This window comes from Prionailurus bengalensis, chromosome C1 (assembly GCF_016509475.1).
Source record: "Prionailurus bengalensis isolate Pbe53 chromosome C1, Fcat_Pben_1.1_paternal_pri, whole genome shotgun sequence".
Taxonomy (NCBI): domain Eukaryota; kingdom Metazoa; phylum Chordata; class Mammalia; order Carnivora; family Felidae; genus Prionailurus; species Prionailurus bengalensis.
Window position 1 is genome coordinate 195,728,402 of NC_057345.1, and position 16,826 is coordinate 195,745,227.

The window sequence follows — 16,826 nt, forward strand, 5'->3', positions numbered from 1 at the left end:
TTTTAGTTATGAAGTCATCATATGAAGAATTTTAATTTGATTTGTATGGAAACTTTATTACAGTAACAATGATTTCTTTTAAAATATCTTCACAGATAATTTCTTTTCAAGGAAAAAGATTTTAATTGTTTAATTAATTATTTGGGAGCAACGGCTGTTGGTTTGTAACATACTCAAAACCAATTCTCTGGTAAACTGGAAACCCGAAATTTCCCCTGGGTCTGTTGTGACTGGGTTGTCACCTGCCATAAAAGGCTATTATTCCTTGTGGTTCCTGCTAGAAACTGATGGTGCTATTCAGCAGCTGTAGCGAGTAATTTATTAAATGAATGGGAAAACTATTAAATAAACCTTTTTTTTAATTTACACTGAAACTTCAGAGGCTGTTAGATGATGCCACATGCTAATACAATATGCAAGAACATGGTGAGAAATGAATGGTAGATGACTTTTGTGATAGTGCATGGACCCCTTTAACACACAATTTCGTATTAGAACACATTGGAAAGGGAATCTTATTCAAGGACAGACAAGCTTATAACATTCTTCTGACACAGAAAGGTCTTTATATTTTGGTCAAGGAGTGGAATTAGATAGAACATGTTTTCTTACAAACAATTTAGTAGAAATCTGAGTTTCAGATTTTATTGCTATTTTGTTTATTTATTTTTAATAATTTTTTTTAACATTTATTTTATTTTTGAGAGAGAGAGACAGAGCGTGAGCATGGGAGGGGCAGAGAGAGAGGGAGAGAATCAGAAGCAGGCTCCAGGCTCCGAGCTGTCAGCAGAGAGCCCAATACGGGGCTTGAACTCGTAAACAGTGAGATCATGACCTGAGCCGAAGTTGGACGCTCAACTGACTGAGCCACCCAAGCGCCCCGATTTTATTGTTATTTTAAAGTTACGTCAGTATCTAATGTGTCCTCACCCTTTCATGTCTATGCTCTACTGTAATGGCTTTCAGGGAATTTCTGGAAGCAATTGATTAGATTACCTTCTATTAAACCAGGGTCTGTTCCCCTCTGTGGTCACCAGATCTCCAAAGAAACTGAGAGAGCAGTGGAGGAGGTTGTGTATAGATAAAACATTTCAGTCCATGCTCACTAGATAGAGCCACCAAAAACATGAGGCAAAAAGGAAGTAAGGAATGGCTTGCAGCCTTAGTTTTAACTGTTTTCTCCCTTTTCTTTAGCTGCGTGAGTTTTGTTTGAGCTGAACGACTTCCAGGGTGCAGGGGGACTCACAGAGCAGGTGGCTGGCCCTCGCAGTGCAGGGAAGATCCTGGAGAGATGGGGGCAGTCAGTGGGAATCGGGCAGGGTCCTGCACGTGCAGTTAGAAGACTCTGAGACTTTCCTGATGTAACAGTTGGGAACCACAGTTGTTAAATATTATAATACAGTTTTAAAGTCTCAATAATTTTGTTTGAAGACTGTTGATTCTTCTTTGGCTCTAGCATAGCTCTAAAAGCCATTCTCAGATTGAGAGCATGGAACCTTACCTCTGAAGCAAACTTTGGTGCCTGCAGATACCAAAAGGGGCTGATGGAGTCCCAGAAGAACCCAGGAGAACCCTAGCTAGGCATCAGCAGCCCTCACATTTCCTTTGAAACAACAGTAATTAGAGCAGCTGGAATATTTGCAACCTCATTGGTTCACTTGCTGGGTTTTTTTAAAGCTTAGACTTTAATCTTATTTTCATATGTTTTTATATAAATCAGACCCATGTTGCTTGATTATAGATGTTAAGTGGCCACTGGGAGCTGTAGATAAAAGCGTTTCTGGAGAAGGCAGGGCTTGAGGTTCTCTGATATCTGGTTACAGTCCCTGTCTCTCTGTGCCCCTCCTCCTGTGTTAATTTCCTAATGCCTCCTTCCTCCATTCCAACTGCCCTTCTTCTCAGTGGCGTCTATTTACTTAAATCTAAGCCAATTAAATAAAGCATAATAATAGAACACCCTTCTGAAAAGAGCACAAAGAAGAGGAATTGCATGGCCACTGACAGAATAATAGAGGAGGGGAAAAACATTTTAAAAAGCTCCCCAGCAGACGATCTGCCTCCTCCTTTGCCTCCTATTTATAGTGAGGCAAACACTTTTGTTACCAGCATCTCTGTGTCAAGCCCTCCCCTTTTGTTTGGTGAAATCTTAATGATATATCCTTATGTGTTTTAATATTTCTAAGTTTACTGATGGGAGAATTGTTGTATCATGCATGCCTTAATATTGTTATTGAATTTCAAAAGCACCTGGGAGTGCTAATGTAGTTCATTCAGGTATATTTTAAGGGAAACTTTTATTTTGATGTATTTTCTCAACCAGTAAGTAATATTCTCACTCAATTAAGAAATCTTCACTTTTTAAAATGGGTCATTACTGAAAATTTCTTTAGTAATAAAATGTTGGTTGCCACTGTTAAGAAAATAACTTAGGGAGGAGAGAAGTTATTTCAAATTAGCATTACAGAAGGGGAGGGGTAGGTGCCTACTTCATCCCCACTGTGCTGATTAAGTTATCACACATTGCCTCTTAAACAGTATGCAGCAGGAGATGAAGGGCCTGAATCAGCTGGAGATCACCCTTAATTGTAAATGCTTCTCCAAGACTTCAGTGAGTTGGTGAAATCCCTCAGCTTCTAGAGCTTTTAGGTCTTTGGGCTAGAAGTAGAGTTACCAGAATTTCATCTTTCCCATCAGATGACTACAGCACAGCAAGTATTTTCCTCTCTTTGGTGGAGCCCCCTTTCCTAAATACATGACTTTTCAAATTCTCCAGCAGTCAGGACGTCGCCCTCAGAGAGTGCAGGACCTCTGGCAAAGAACATCATCACTCAGCTGAAATCTGACTTTTTTAGACTACAGCTGGAATTTGCATGCTCACAGTGGCCTCAGAAATAGCCTGGTGCCTTGTCACTGGGGTTCAACCAGATGCCTCCTCTGCTTCCCCAGTGAAATCTCTCTTCGCTCCTGCAGGTTGACAGATGGCTCCCAGCAGGTGACCTTGGGCTATTAGTAAATGAGTTGCTTTCTTTCTCTGGCACAATCCTTCTCAAAGACACTCTCTGTCCTAAGAATTTACAAAAGGCATTTGGCTGCTAAGCAAAACTAAAGAGAAGAGGTAAAGCTAGAAACCATGTATTTGCATGAATTTTGCTCAAGTTAATGCATCCTCTCTTCATAAGGGATATAGTAGTGCTAAATGGTGAAGATATATCATCTGAGACCTTACCATTTTCCACAATTGTCAAACCACTTTTCTACAAATGATTTTCTTTAATTCTTGTATCAGCTCTATAAGGGAAATCTCATTAATAATCTCCATTTTATTGATAAAACTAAGGTTCCAAAAACTTAGAAGATGTGCCCAGTCTTATGCAGCCAGTAGGTGATAGGCCAGTGTTCCAACACCCATATCCAAAGTTTGTGTTTTATTTTAAAAGTTTTATTTTAAAAGTCTAACTTAATCAAATCCTAGTCAGAATAGTTAGAAAAATAAACTGTTATCATTCTTATAATTATTCACTCATTCAGCTTTTGCCAATCACCCACTGTCAAATCAGGGAAGCAGTAAGCCAGTTAGATAAGGAGATATTGGTTAGAACAGACAAGTTCACATATACAGAATTAAAGCATCAACACACCTTTCTATCTTTTTTACAGTACATGACTCAATTTTAATTCATTTGTTAAATAGTTATTGAGCAAGTACTTGCTACCAGACAGGGAAGGGTCATAGTAAATATGAAAAAAATGGCCCCTGCCCTCTAGAGCTTGCAGATTCCTTGGAGTGGGATGGGGTGGGGTGGAGCAGATATTAAACAAATAAATAACACACAGTGCTGCTAATGGTGTAGGGAAATAGACGGTGGTAGAGGTGTAAATTGCTAATACTTCTTGAGACAATTTGATAATATGGTACCCTTATTTGAAGTGCATTGTATACTCTTATGTGTCTTCATATTTTTTTGTTCTTCATTTGTATTCATTTTGGATTCAGAATACTATGAGAAAAAGGAATTCATATATTTGATAGAAACCAATAGCTTCTAGTATTGAAATAAGCAGAAAAAGGATGGGGCTGCGAATTTTTTTCAATTTCAATAAGTTTCATTCACAGCATTCATATGAATGTCAAGTAGGTGATAAAAACAAGCAACATGCACCTGGAAGTCGTTGGGGAGACCTCACAGAGAACAGGGCTCCCATTCAAGGAGGAGTTGACAGACATGGAGGAGGGAGGAGACAGGGAGAGAGGAAGAGAAGAAAAAGAGAAAGAAGATGACTTTGTAGAGGGAAAGAAGAAAAATGCAAAATTGGAAAGAGGGCAATTAATAGGCTGATAAAGGAGCTAGAGTGAGACAATATGAATCTTTGTGATGGTAGAAAGTTGGGGATGAAATTGAACGAGTTGAGCATAGGCACAGTGTAGAACCTTTTGAGACCAGTTCTAGAAATTTGGTTTTTATCATGTTGACAGAAGAGTTTTTAACATGATAGTGAAATCACTAAGAGGCATCCTCGTCAGATAATGTTATGGCAGCCTGCTGTTTCCTTTGTGTCCCTCCTCAGTTCTTTCTTCTTGTACCGCATGAACCTGCAAGTCTGCACTAACTTATTCTACCATTTTAAAAATGGTTAGTGTTTGTATGAAAATGAGAAACAAATGAACAGATGGCTTTCTGTCAAGCAAAGAAGTGTTAGTTCTTCAGATATATTCTGACTCTGAGCAGAAAACAGCAATGTAACATATAAATACGTGAAAACACTGACACGTGCCCCGTTGCTGTCCAAGGTTCTCTATATTGCAATGCCTCTTGTATTTTATCTATAAAATAAGATATTTATTTATATCCAGTCAGAGTCAGCATATGTTAACAATTTAGCAAAATAAGTTTTTCACTGATACCACCGACCATTTCTTTTCAACCCTTTCCAACCAAGAAGGAATCTAAACCTGACCCTAAAGTAGCTACTGGACATCTCATCATGCTTCCTTCACTCTTGCAATGGAGGCATTTACTACTCACCAGATCTCCATGTATTTATTTATTTTTTAAAGTAATCTCTATGCCCAACATGGAGCTTGAATTCAAACCCCAAGATCAAGAGTCACATGCTCTGCTAAATGTGAGGCAGCCACGTGCCCCCAGAGTTCCATTTATCCTCCATGTTTCTCAACCCCTTAAGTAGGCAGAGCCATAGTGGTTAGTTGAGTCCATTGAGTGGTAAGAGGAGGTAATAATGTGTGTCACTTCTGTGTTAAAGCATTTAAAAGCTGTGGGCAACCTTCTCATATCTTCTTCCCTGCTACTGTAATCTTGGAGGCCATGAGTTGAGCCACAAAAAGGATGTACTGTGATCATGAGAGAGAGCTGTCCTGGAGCATTACCTTACCCACATCAGGATTTGTATGAGCAGGATATAAACCTTTATTGTGCAAAGTCTCTGAGACTTAAGCTTGACTTTTCTGACTAATCCAATCCTTTATCCTTCACCTGCTTGTATCCTATTTTTATGGCCTTGAATTAGGTTGAGATGCTTTGGACAAGACTAGCTAATTTCTACTCAACTGGATTAACCTAGTCTGCTACTCCTTAGCAATAGCCTGGAGTATATCAGGTTTGGGAATCAAAGTGGAAAATTCTTACCGTCTACCTTACCTAGATATGGAGACCATATGTTTTGAGTAGGGCTTTTGTTAACTCTCCTTAATTCATATATTTCGAGGTATGTTTCCTTTGCAAGAAACATAATGTTCTCCAAAAAAGAACTTTGGCAAAAGCCCCAAGAAAGGAAGATCTCTCTCTGATCTGTTTAACTATCAGTGACTTTGGTTCACCATGACTTTTGGCTACTTACAAACAAGTAGTGATAATGAACTGCTTCTAAACCTATTAGGGAATAGAAATGGTTTAATAGCCTATCAGACTAAATGATTTTATGTTGGCAGCTTCTCTCCTGTTTAAAGACTGCTTGGATAGTGGATCCTTTCCCAATAGTACTGGCAATTTTGAACGTCCTCAGTAGTTGAAATCTTGTTATCCTTCACAAGTGCTCTGAATTACATGAACTGTTCAAAATCTCATAGAGCATATTCATAAAGGAGGCAGAGAACAATGTTACTATTGTTTATTTGAGAGCTAACTGAATAAGCTAATGATAGCCAGTGAGTTTAAGGTTAGCCTTCCGAAATGCTGTTTAGGATTTCAACTTCAAGCATCTCACGGTTTCACTTATATGACAAAGTCTATCAAAACAGGAAAAATAATCAAATGGTATTTATACTAGAATGTGTTTCAAAGGTTAATGAAAAGTGTATCCTGGCCTAATAATCTAAGGAAGATTTTATCTTGACTTTGTTGCTTAATGAAACATTGGTTCTTATATCACTTGAGAAAACCACATGTTGGTATTAATTTCTTCCTGAGATTTTAAGTCTGCATGAATTCATCATTCTAACTTCAGTGCTAGGGGTACAACATAACTTGCATATAAATATGTCAACAGCCAGACATGTATTATATGCAGACTAAGTGCATTGTATGTACATCCTATTTATCTGGGTAATAAACTGGTAAAAGCTGATTTTGTCTATAGCTGAACAATTGTCTATCTTGGCTTTCTCAGTAGATAATCTACTCAGCTTATTTTGTGATGCCAATGTACACTCTATTCTCTATTATATATAGGCCCCTGAATATAGTGGTTAAGTAAATTAACTTTGTCAGGTGTTGCCAGCCATGATTCTCAGGATTTCACACCCAACTCTAATAGATTCTGGAACGTGGCTTAACCAAACCTGATAGAAATAATGGAGTAGAGAACAGAGGCAAAACTGCAGTTGAGTACATTTCAATTTGGTAAAAAAGCTGAATATACTGAATAAAATATATTTTTAGTAGGTGTTTCTAGTAAATTGAAGGTTGCCATTGGTGAAATACCACTTCTCAAGGGCCCACAAAAGCCTTTGTGCTTGAAATTGTCTTTCCCCAGAGTTGGAGACCTTAACACCAATTCTCAGGGTCCATAAGGAGTTGGTGTATGGTTGAAAAGTCTTGTCCACCTCCTAGCTATGTGATGCTGGGAAGGGCACTTAAAGTCTGTTGGCCTCAGTTTTCTCATCTTTAAGTAGAGATAACAATAGTTACCTGTCATAGAGAGTAATCGTGAGGACTAAGTGAATTAATATATATGAAGTACTTGGAACATTGTGTGGCACAAAATAAATGCTGCATAAATCTTTGCTAATATTATTTTAGGGATTTGTAGCCAGTATGTGTAAGATATCAAATACTGAGACTGTGTCAAATAATATTCTTAACAAAAACTGTTAAAGTATTTTAATCTTTTGATATGGAATAAAATGATCACTTCTAGCTGCACTGTGTTAATTTAAAATGACTATTCAATTTTATGTGCCTAGTGGAATAGGCCACAAGTTGCTTTTAAAAAATAAATCCCAGATGGCATTTATCTCTTTTTCATAAAATAAAGTCTAGAAAGAAGCACAGCCATTTTAATTTTATAACAAACAAAAAAACCACAAAAGTCAGGATGATGGGTAAATGGGACATTATCTTTATGACTAAAATTGTTATGACTGAGTAACCTCAATTTTCTAGTAATGATCTCATCTTTTGGCCAATAATTTCCCAATTCTGTTGGAATTAAATTAGTTTTTAAGTGTTTAGGGCTGTAATTTCACTTTCATTCATATATAACTATTGAGTTAATATTTGGGAAGACTATAAAAGACAGGATATTAGTTTTTTAATATTGCTTTTGGTATTCCTCAAATGATGAACATGTTCTTTGATAACAGGTGTGAGCAAATGTTTTTGGTAAAGAGACAGATAGTAAACATTTGGGTCATATATAAATACATGAAAGGCCATACAGTTTCTGTCACAGCTTCTCGACTGTGGCATTGAAGCATGAAAGCAGTCATAGACAGCAAAGAAATGAATGAACATGGCTGGATGCCAATAACACTGTATTTGGAAAAACAGGCAACAGGATAGATGCAGTCCATGGACCACAGTTCGCTGATCCTTGTTCTATGGAATTCTTTCTTGCTTTTAATAAAGGTTTACTAGGGTCAAAGAGACATGCATACATATATAATATGTACTTGCACATTATACACACACATGGACATGTACTTCAAAATCATGAAGATGTAGTGTAAAACATATGCACATGAAGGAATTTAAGGAAAATAGGGAATTTAAAGAGGAAACAAAGCATGATATTTTATTCAGCATTCATTGATTAAATACATGAGGACCCTTTCTCTCTGAACAAGGTCCAGAGCTCCTCTACCACTCTCTTTTCCTCTAAAATCAATCTACAACATTTAATATGCTTTTAATCAAAGTTACTCTTAAAAATTTTTAAGTAGTCATGGGGCGCCTGGGTGGCGCAGTCGGTTAAGCGTCCGACTTCAGCCAGGTCACGATCTCGCGGTCCGTGAGTTCGAGCCCCGCGTCAGGCTCTGGGCTGATGGCTCAGAGCCTGGAGCCTGTTTCCAATTCTGTGTCTCCCTCTCTCTCTGCCCCTCCCCCATTCATGCTCTGTCTCTCTCTGTCCCAAAAATAAATAAACGTTAAAAAAAAAAAATTTTTTTTTAAATAAAAAAAAATTTTTTTAAGTAGTCTTAAGTTATTGTGTATAGAACTCTGTATAATAATGTTATATATATATATATATATATATATATATATATATATATATTCCAAATTTGAAAAACACTGAGCTGAAATAGAGGGGGAAAAACTGTTCAGACGTGTGGGCAGTGAAAACTTTTTTCCCCTAAGATAACTGTCAAGTTAATTGAGAGATGGGGGAATTCTATTGTGTTTCTTTTTGCCTGCAGAATTTTATTTTTTTTTAATGTTAAGACTTTCTAACTTTAATATGCAGTAGTAGACTTATTTGCTGCTGCATATGGAACATGGCCCAGTCAATGTTTGTTACTTTTGAATCAAACCCTGTCTGCTCATATCTCTATACGCATTGTTCTCTGAAGGGTGATAGAGAAGAAATGAGCCACCACTTCTTATCTTTCCAAGTTCATTTCCATTTCCTACTGGGTCTCAAAGAAGAGTTAATAGCTATCACACTTTGAGTCTTAGGGCCCTTTACTTATAGAATGACATCTTCCTTGAGGGTATATAATGGGATCCATCCACTCTACCAGGTGTGAAATCACACAGGCCCTGGTGATAACACATAGAGATGGATAGATTTAGATACCTGTCGTAAAATAGCAAGATTTCAAAGTGATTTCTGCCCTTGTTGTATGTAAACACAAATCGCTTATGTGTTGAGAATGGCTTAATGAGGTACAAAACCTAGTGCCTTCTAGTAATTGGGTTTATTTTCACATACCACTCCAGTAAGAAGTGTCCTGTATTGTTCTAGTGAAATTTCTAAGCAGAATTACTAATCCAGTATGACTTTTAGGATTATGAATGTCAAAGTAAGTTTCATACTGTATAGGGAAAATTTAATTAGTTGTTAAAAAATTCCTCTCCATCCTGTGCTGGAGGGAATCAGTGCAGCTGGGCTAGAGGCCCAGTCCTTTAAAATATAATTAACAATTTACTAGGATGAATATATTCTCTTGTGAGAGAATACAGTTGCCTGCTATTTATTAGCTAAAAAAATTCAAACAATTAAAATTTTTATTTTTCCTTGGATATAATACTTAGGAAACGTCATTAGAGTAAAGCTAAAAAAATGAGGAAAAAGTGTGCATCTGTTAACATTTTCATTTCTCTGTTCCAAACAAATGAAAGGGCACTTAGCTGGTTGTAAATGCTCAGTGTATGACCGTAGAAGAAACCATCATTAAATCCATCTTGCAGCCTCCTAGTTACCCAACAGAGCAAGAGAAAGCCACAAGTTGATCTACACGATGTAATAGATTTTTATATGGATCATAGATTATATTAATAATTTCCTAAATTCTTTTTTTTTTACAGAAAGAAGCCAGAACATATTATTAACCCTTCGAGAATACACCATAACGAATTTTACCATTTTACTACTTCCTTGAGTAGGTAAGACCCTATCCTCTCTACAATTAAAGACTTATCCACAGTTTTGAAAAATAACTTGTTGTCAACCACATTTTTAAATGTTTATTTTTGAGAGAGAGAGAGAGAGAGAGAGAGAGAGAGAGAGAGAGAGAGACAGAGTGCAAGTGGGGGAGGGGCAGAGAAAGAGACACACACACACACAGAATCCGAAGCAGGCTCTGAGTTGTCAGCACAGAGCCTGACACGGGGCTCGAACTCATGAAGAGTGAGATCATGACCTGAGCCAAAGTCATAGGCTTAACCAACTGAGCCATCTAGGTGCCCATGTCAGCCACATTAAAAAAAAAAAAAAAAAAAAAAAAAAACTTTACTAAATAAATATCAATTTGTTTTGATGAGGGAGAAATACACATGAATTCTACAGCTAATAGATTTAGGTTTATTAAATTAGCACTTCAAAATGTTTTGAATGATTTAATAGTAAAAGAGTTGAAAAGATCTTTTTCTAAAATGAGGACCGAACTAAGCCTGTTTCTCCTGCTATGGGTAAAAACACCAGTGGTATTTTCTCAACACTTAGTATGTGCTTCATATAACTAACTACTTATGACTTACTTCATATAACTAACCCCTGTGTTCCTTACAACAACTCTGTGAGTAGATGCAGGGATCATCCCCATTATACAGACTCAGGGTTTGACGCAGAGGGAGAGGAGGCAAGTGGATGTAAGGACTTCACTCAGGTTTTATATATATGTCTGGGAAGAGCAGGCACTGGGAGAACGCCAGCCCCAGCTAGTATTGTGAGAATAATTTCATGTTGTGGTGTAAATGCCTAGCCATCAGATTCTCCTATGTTTTGAATTGGTTCTATACAAATTTCAAGAAGAAAAAAAAATGTGTTTACTGAAAGAGTCATGGCAGGCAACATTTACTTTATATTTGCACTTGTTAGTTTATTATAGTTGCATGAGTAAAAAAAAGAATATATAAACTTTAGCTCAGTTTACAAGCAGAAAGAATTTTTCTTTTGTTTTACACCTTTCTTTAAACTCAAAATTCCTATGTTAAAGCAGAATAATATGATAGAAAGAATGCAAATGAATGACTTTTTATTCTAGGAAATGGAGAATGTATTTTACTGTAACTAGTTACCCAATCTTAAATTGGTCACAACAACGTATGCTTTACTGTTTTCATGAATTCTTCCTCACTTTATTTTTAATCAAGAAACTTTACAAAATTTTCAAATCAAAATACAGAAAACATATAACAATTACCTAAGTATCAGCCACATGGATTAAACAAGTGCTAATATTCAACTTTGTTCAGATCTTTTCTGATGAAATAAATCATCGCAGAGAGAACAAACGCTAACCCTGCTCCTTTTCCTTTTTTCTGTAAGGCGTCATAATCCCAAAGATGATATATCCTTCCTATATGTGTTCTAGAACTTGAATGATGTGTGTGAAACAATATGCCATATAATTATTTACATTTTAAAAGTTTACATAAATGGCATCATACTGTAGACTTCTTTTGCCTTCACCCAACATTATATTTAGAGATTCAGCCATGTTGAAACATGAAGATCTGATTGACTCATTTTGTCATAAAGTTGACTTGTTGTAATGTTTCAATCTTGTGGTATTTAGTATTATAAATTACTGCTTCAAAATAACTTTTAACATTTTGAAGATTTAATGCCAAGATGGTTTAAGCATGGCTTTCAAGGTATCTTTGGCATTTGTATATAAGAATCCAAAGTTCTTAATATGTGATACTATGCTAATTCTATTTATATTTTAGTTTTTTTTCCTAGTAGAAAATCATCCCTTTTACTGACTGTAAGAATCTTGCTAATTAATAGACTCATGTTTTGGTTGTTTTTTAATGTTTTTGCCATAATATAATAATTGAAATGTTTTATTTACCCATGGATGAAATACCGACTATTCCCAAATACAATGTAAATATTGCCTCCAAAATTTAAAAGATATTTAAAAACTCTCTCATTTGGCCTACGTTAATTGCTCATATTTCCTTCAAAAATCATGAGGGAAACTAAAAAAAAGGGACTTTTTCTCTAATTTTCTCTAACATTACATTTAATTCTAGCATTTGTTTAAGGTAAAAGAGATATCAATATGCATTAGTAAGATTTATAGACATAGAAGCTTTCATGACTTAATTTCTGGAGGGAGTAGATGAGTACCCTAGCTGTGTTGGGGAAGAAAGTAGAAATGAACTAACCTTTTCTGGGCGTATATGAGTAAGTGCAAGACTGTGTATGCACCCAGATTAGAAGTGCAATGCAAATCTGCAGATGGGGAAATTGAAGTCCATATATGTCAGGCAACTTAATCAAGATCATACAGTGATTGCAGAGCTAGATTCAAATTCATTTTTCTCAGACTCTAAAACTATACTGTCTACCAGAAAAAGAAAACCTACCTAACCTATTTGACACAGAAATAGCAGTTTCCTTTATTTCACTAATATTTATTGGGATCTTTTTATATGACTTGAAGACACTGATGTTAGAAAGGCAAGAAAGCCACAAGATCTAAACAGAGAGACAAAACAGGCTATTTAGGAGTGGCAAAATTTCCTTCGGTAATACCATAAAAGTGACTATTTCATTAGATATCTCTATTTTGCAATGCTATGTTAACATCGTTTACCAGGTAAATTACCTTCCTGGTCACCTAACCATGCCAATTAGATTAAATTTAATGAGATAATAAGAGTAAAAATGCTTTGTAAATGACATAATCTTTATAATCAATTGCCATTATTACTAAATATAAATTTAGAATAAAGTATTTCAAACATAATACATGTAATTCAGACATAATACATGTAATTCAGATTCAGATTCAGAATACATAATACATGTAATTCAGATACCATGTAGAGCTTGGTATCTGTCTCTGAAGTTTAATAAGGGTCTTACTACTTCACGTAATAGCATCTCTTTGACACAAAAGCCCCATGTAAAGATTACAGTGTAATAAACAACCCTGACGATTGGTTTATTTTCAGCCTTTACTACCTATTAGAAGCATCTTGTTTAACTCCCTTAAGCTTCACAGCAGATAATAACGGTACCAAGCTGGTGTCCATCCAGAATGTGATCATTTCTCATTCTCTCTACTTGTACCATTGGAATCCACTCTCTCTCATCTTGACCACTGCAGTAGCCTCCTGTGCTCAATCTTGCTCTCCTATAGTCTGTTCTTCACATAATGTGATCTTTTATAAATCTTAATTGATATGACTTTTTTGTTCAAAATCCACCAGTGGCTGCCCCAAATCCACCAATAGTCAGAATAAAGCCCACGCTCCTCCTGTGGCCAGCAAAGTGCTATACGAACTGGCATCTTCTACCTCTATGGCATGATCTCAACCTCCTTTTCCCCCACCAAGGGGACTGTGTGACATTCTGAGCTGCGTCTAGAACAGTGTCTCTATCTTGGTGGATTCTCACTTGCTAAGGGGACTGAATAGGTATGTAAAGGGTACTGTGGAATACACACTATGTCTTTAATACACACATCAGTGATGGTTGTTGCCCTTTTCAGGATTATTTCAGTTTGTTTTAATTGAGGCAATTGCTTCTGGGATGCTGGGGAGCTTTTGTGCACGATTTTGATGCACAACTTTATAACATTATGATAAAACTTTACTGATAAATAATCTTGAATCTTAATTTACAGTCCTAAAACCACAGAGAAATTAAACACAGATCAGCTGGGTAGATATGAGAAATCCATTTTAAGAGCAGAAGATATTTATTTTATAATTACATGCCATCCTTTAAATTAAAATATTAAGACTTGGTACAACATGACATTGCTTAGATTTTGCTTTATCTTTAGAATAGATGGGTATCTTTTCATCACTCATAGATGGGTGAATTTTAGCCCTTAAAACAATTTTCTGTAAAACAGGCTGACTTTTTTTCTTTTACTTTTACAATATTCCTTAGGAACAGCACTTGATGTGTATTCACATTGCTGAGAACATCTGGCAAGAGAAAGACAAACAATAGGACCGCAATGTCCCCAACAGTTAGGGAAAAGAGAAAGAAAACCTGGTATTTTCACTATCCTCTCTGAAAATAAGTACCTTGTCTTACACTGGTTACTATCTTATCAGCACTCAGCTTTGACCCATGGCCCTCTATGTGAATAATTTTAAAGGCAGATTAAACATCCTAAAAATAAACTCAATTGGTAAATTAGGATATCAGATATCTCCTTTATGAAAGCCTCTTCTAATCTGTACTATCAGCTTGCAGTTATACACAGACCCCAAATTGTTCTGGCTCTTACTGAGCAAGAACCTATTCCAGGGGTGAGGTTTTGAAGAAAGATGTCTTATGGTTAACTAGAGACAGAAAAAGGGAGAATTGCCCACATACTCTGGCAGGAGTTAAAATAACAATAACAGTCCTCCTACTTAACAGGCTGAGTCATAAGCACATTCTACTGATTTCTCAGCAATTCCGAGCAGATTGTTTGGGCTGCAATTCTGTAGGCAGAGGTGGGCACCACCTGCTGCAAAAGGCTCGGGTTCTTGTCAGGGCGATGCTGTCAGCAAGTCTTGCCTTTTAACAGTTTGGTCAAATGGAGGTAGGAAAACACAACAATTTGGTGCCAATGAGCACTTTTTCTAATGCATAGAATATACGAATGAATATTATGCATTGAGTTCTTTTGCTGGCCATGAGTATAACTGACTTAAAGAAGGAGGCTTGGGGCGCCTGTCGGTTGGCTCAGTCGGTTAAGCGTCCAACTTTGGCTCGGGTCATGATCTCGCGGTCTGTGGGTTTGAGCCTCACATCGGGCTCCGTGCTGACAGCTCAGAGCCTGGATTCTGCTTTGGATTCTGTGTCTCCTCTCTCCCTGCACCTCCCCCGCTCGCACTCTGTCTCTCTCTCAAAAATAAATAAACATTATTATTATTATTATTTTTAAAGAAGGAGGCTTACTGTGGGAGGTCTTAAAAGTCAACTCTTGTTGGATGTTTGCCTTCAGAAAATTCTTGATCAGTTGCAGGGCCCTTGTCTCAGTCAACTCGGGAAAGGAATGAAAGCCAATGGAAATCTACATTTTTGCTTAAAGAAAGTGGGAAAATTATGTGGTTACTGAGGTACTTCATAATCCAAGGACTGGATACTCTTGCTCCCTCAGTTCAGCCTCCAGTACCTTTACCTGAACCTTTCAGTGACCTTCAGTGTTGCCCTTTTCCTGACTCTTTTACAACCCGACTCTCCTGCATGCAGGCACCACATGATTTTTTTTCTTGTGCGTCAGATCGTTTCTTTTTCCTACTTAAAATTTTTCTATAATATAAAGTATCAAACTCAGTAAACACCCTTCAAAACTGGGCTCCCAGGGGCCATTTCTGGACAATCTCTAATCCATCTGTCTACTCAGCTGCCTTTCCTTCATTCCAACCATGGCAGACAACTTGTTGCTTCTCCAACTTAATTAATTCTCTTTGTAAGCCATGTTTTTCTCACGTTACACTTGTCTTTGTTATTTCCGCAACTCCTGCCTAAATACCTAGATTCCCCTTGTCTGCCTTAGAAAAGCTATGTGTTTTCAATCCATATGTCATAGCATTAGGATGGCTAATTGCACACACAAATAGATCCAGAAATGTATTATCACATTATTTCTTGCTCACTTAACAGTCCTGCATGAGTGTTTGGATTGGGAGCTTATCTGTCTTTTTTACAGATTTGTGGGATTCCTTTCAGACAAAGGGATCTTTCCATTCATGGCTTTACTTTGTCATTGTCTCCATCCAGCTGCTAGAGGGGCAAAGACCAGGGAGGAGTACATAGGCGTTGTATATGAGCCAAACTTCCATTGGCTAGAGCTGAATTATATGACTACACCTAACTATAAGGATGGTTAGGAAATACATTCCTGCTATGTGCTCCAGAAAAAGAAGAGATTCTGATAAACTGTTAGCTGACTCTGTGATACCAAAGGAAAAATCTGTCTCCAGTATAAATATATTTGAACATTTGGATCAAACAACTCAAACCCTGGTGAAAAGAGATGCCAATCATACCATGGGAACAAAACTATGAATCATTATTTCAGTAACATGTTAAAACAGTAAATGTATTTAATACATCAGCTTATCGATGCTAATTTTTAAAATAGTACACAAATAAGATATTTTTTTTAAAACATTCTTTATAGAAATAAGCATTGTGTCCAAGAAGATAATGGCTAAGAATAGCATAGTGCCTAATACCTTTAGTTTTTTAATAACTTCTTGCTAAGTGAATCAATTGATTAATTAATAGATGAAGAAAGCTTAATTGAGGGGCAAAATGAGTATTTGTACTTTGACAAATTTCTAAAATTCATTATAAAAAGACATGACTGAAGTGGTCAAAACCCATTTTGAACTGAAGAAGGATGTGTCCTTTTAAATAAAAATAACGAGTAAAGATAAAATATTGAGGGGAAAAACCCGGTTTGTACTTTTGCAAAAAATTTTTCAAGAACTTTTATGTTTTGATGAACTCACAAATAATCATAACAGACTTCACAGTATATTTTGTGTTTGTTCCATGTATTTATTTGGAGTAAATATTGCTATTTGTATGAAGGGTAGCAGTCCATCTATTTTTTATGAATGGAATATCATGTCACGGTGTTGTAGAAAAGCCATTCCGTCAGCTAAATATTCCATAAAATCAACTTATCTGCTAAATAATTCTGTCATGGAGTTTCAGTTTCCTGTGACTGTGGAATG

The 16,826-nt window shown here is 36.5% G+C and overlaps 1 protein-coding gene across 26 annotated transcripts in view; it reads left to right on the forward strand.

Moving 5' to 3' along the window:
* Positions 1-16,826, forward strand: part of MAP2 (microtubule associated protein 2) — a 284,797-nt gene that overhangs the window by 171,890 nt on the left and 96,081 nt on the right. For all 26 annotated transcript variants that reach the window (XM_043577693.1, XM_043577690.1, XM_043577691.1 and 23 more), the window contains one exon: positions 9,984-10,061. The gene's annotated coding sequence lies outside the window, so the exon portion shown is untranslated. The remainder of the gene's footprint in view (positions 1-9,983; positions 10,062-16,826) is intronic.